The sequence below is a fragment of the Crocuta crocuta genome, unplaced genomic scaffold, assembly GCF_008692635.1.
Source record: "Crocuta crocuta isolate KB4526 unplaced genomic scaffold, BGI_CrCroc_1.0 scaffold2053, whole genome shotgun sequence".
Lineage (NCBI taxonomy): Eukaryota > Metazoa > Chordata > Mammalia > Carnivora > Hyaenidae > Crocuta > Crocuta crocuta.
Window position 1 is genome coordinate 22,217 of NW_027531054.1, and position 3,462 is coordinate 25,678.

At 38.9% G+C, this 3,462-nt stretch overlaps 1 pseudogene; it reads left to right on the forward strand.

Annotated features, from left to right (window-relative positions):
* The first annotated feature begins 558 nt into the window (after window positions 1-558).
* Window positions 559-2,570, forward strand: LOC144237348 (interferon-stimulated 20 kDa exonuclease-like 2 pseudogene; annotated as a pseudogene).
* The last annotated feature ends 892 nt before the right edge of the window (window positions 2,571-3,462 follow it).

Consider the following 3,462-nt stretch of genomic DNA (forward strand, 5'->3'; position numbering starts at 1 on the left):
ACCAGTATAAATTTAACAAAGGAACAAATTAATGAGTTAAATATAAAATTGAAGAACGTTCCCAGAAGGTAGCAGGAAAGGGTAAAGAGATAGAAAATATGAAAGAAAAGCTATAGGATATGAAAGATGGAAATAAAATTCCAACATCAAATAAAAAGAATCCAAGAAATAAAGAAAATCAAACATAAGGAGAAGTAACTAGCTTAAGATATAGAGAAATTATGGAAAGAGCCCAAATATCCATCAACTGATTAATGGATAAAGATGTGGTTTATATATACAGTGGAATACTACTTTGCAATGAGAAAGAATGAAATCTTGCCATTTGCAACAATATTGGAGGATGAAACTGGAGGGTATTATGCTAAGTGAAATAAGTCAGTCAGAGAAAGATATCATATGTTTTCATTCATATGTGGAATTTGAGAAATTTAACAGAAGACCATGGGGGAAAGGAAGGGGAAAAATAGTTTCAAACAGAGAGGGAGGCAAACTGTAAGAGACTCTTAAGTACAGAGAACAAACTGAGGGTTGATGAGGGTCCAGGGGTGGGGAGGAATGGGTAATGGTAATTTTCCCCACTGGATCCTCTTTCTCCTGTGGAGTTAAAAAGAATAATTTCATCTTGCATTTATACTACATTTTATACATTTAAAACTATGTTAATATTCATTACCACATTTAAACTTTTTTGCAACAGAAAGCCCAAATGTTGCTGTGTTCAAGTAGTGTTGTTTGCCTTATTGTATAGACCAGAAAGTTGAGACCCATTAAAATTATGCCATGGATTGTTCACAGAGCCAAACGTAGACCCCTACATCTCTAACTCCCACATTTATGCTGTTCTTCAGCATAGTAAAGGAGCATGAAAACTCTGGAGAGCTGGGTGGATTGTGAACTTGCTTGGAAAGGCCTTTTGGCTAGGAGTGGACATTCTCAAGTGAAAAGGTAATTGTGTCACTCATGAGAAGGCTGTATTTGGCTTATGTAACATGATTGTCCTAAGCTCTGATATATGATCCAATAATGAAAAAACATCTCTTTTCTCACTTGGAGTTCTTTTCAGTCATTTTGTGGATAATATTTTATTGGGATAATTATTGTAAATGTGACACACATGAAGAGTGTTTGCAATTGTATTTTCAGAGCACATATGTATGATAATGAATTTCATGACAACTCATACAAATCTCCTTATCTCAAAAGCTACCAGCAGGAGAGATATAACTGTCTGTGAGAGAAATGACAGAGAGAAAGAATCCTCTTTTCTAATTTTTCCTTCTTAAATATGAAGTGTTTCTTTCCTATGGAGCTCACAAAAGGCCTTTCATGTTGTTAGATATACATGAACATTCTTTTTATCAACTACTTTAAGGTTCTAAAAGTCCCAGTGAAGGAACAAAAAAGAGCATAATAATTCTCAGAAACTGGCCGAAAACTACAATCTCAACACCTAACTAGAGGGAAATGGAATCATGAATGCAGCAGTGTGTCAGCCCTATAACTTGACTCCTCTTTGGTAGAGTTATGAGCTTCAGAGAACCTGCTCTATCAATGTAGAATGTGGTCTCCTGATTTTGTAACTATGCTTTCATTCGTGTCTCCATTTGAAAGATGTACTCTGTGAGAATCTGGAAACCCCTGTCTCCCCACTAGACACACAGACACATACACACACTCCCTCTCCAGTAGAAACTTCATGCTATGAAAGCACAGCCATTGCATAAATCATTGAAAATTAAAATAGAAATACAGATGGATGGAGTCTGAATTGTATGTTAGGAAATTTCAGAACCCTATGTATCAAAATTATAAACAGGACAAATAAAAAACTTGATCTAATAGTAAAGTCCAAAATGGGAGTTCCAGAGTGCCCTTCCAAAGATTAGGAGCCACTCAACTTGCCTTTTGAAGTAAGGATCCCAGAAGAACCCTACTCAGAAGAATGCTCTACAGAACTCGGCCCAATTCATTCAGAGAATAAATGTTCTGGAGCATCCTAGAAGATGCCAGGGAAGATGGTGGCAATTGACTGTGAGATGATGGGCACAGGACCCAAGGGGCATGTAAGTTCCTTGGCTTAATGTAGCACTGTCAACTACCATGGAGATGTGCTTTATGATGAGTACATCCTTCCCCCCTGCCGCATTGTGGACTACTGGACGTAGTGAAGTGGCATCTGGAAGCAACACATGATGAATGCTACACCCTTCAAGATCACTCAGACCAAGATCTTGAAGATATTCACAGAGAAGACAGTGGTGCGGCATTCCATCTACAACCTCAAAGCCCTTTAGTATTTCCACACCAAGTCCCTCACCTGCAACACCTCCCATATTCTCCCAGCCCTCAAATGGAAGGCTGACTGCCTTGAGAATGCTACCATGTCTCTGAAGCATCTCACCAAGAAGCTTCTGAACTTGGACATCCAGATTGGAAAAACTGGACATTCCTCTGTGGAAGATACTTAAGCCACCATGAAGTTGCACGAGTTGGCTGAAGTCGGGAGGGAAAAGCCTGGCCCACCATACCTCAAAAGTCTAGTGGCAGTGGGAAAGCTGGTGATGTGAGGAGGCAAAGGCAGCACCAAACCAAGAAGAAACAGGATCTTTGACCAGTGGACAACTCTACCAGCTCCACCTCTTTGCAAACTTCAGTTGTGAGGGAGAGAGAGGAACCACCCAGACATAATATCGATTGAAATTTCACCTCAGGTGTTGTGTTCTGTGTCTGATTAAGTATCCCGTGTAAGGTGGAAGCCTCCATGTCAGAATGGTGCTAACCACAGGTACCAGGGTGCTTTGCTCCAGTCAGGCCTTTTGACTTTCAAGTGGCAGGGCATACTGAGAAATTTAGTTTCTCAAACTACCTTATCACTAGCGTGGCCGCATGTCCCATTTTATGCCTTTTGTTCTCAAGTAATTAACACCTTTTCTTTCTCAAAAGTACCTTGGTTAGATAATCACAGAGTCTTCTTTTGGCTCAGAGTCTCCACCAAATCTGTGTCAGAATATCGACTATTTTTCCCACCTTGATTTCCAGAGGAGCCATACCCTGATGAAGTTTAGTTCTTCTTCAGGTTACAAGGCAGTAGAGATAAGAGGGCATGACTTGGAAATCAACTTTTCTGATTTAGGAAAGCAGTCTCTTTCCTAACGTAATAGAGGATTTATTTAATTTACATCCTACTTGGTAGGTTAAAATAGAATTTGAAGTGTTTTCATGGTTTTTAGTCTTTCACTTTGCCAAACCAAACCTTTAAAAACTCAAAGTATTGCCTTGGTAAAGTTTTATAATGGAAAAAAAATAAAATAAAATAAAATGGAGCTACAAATGTAAAAGTAATTAAAATGGGCCAAAGAAAATGAGCCATATGCATAGGTGAGTCTAAAATCTTTTAAGAATAGCTAATTTAGAGAGGGGGCAAGATGGCGGAGAAGTAAGGAGCTCCGTACATGCACT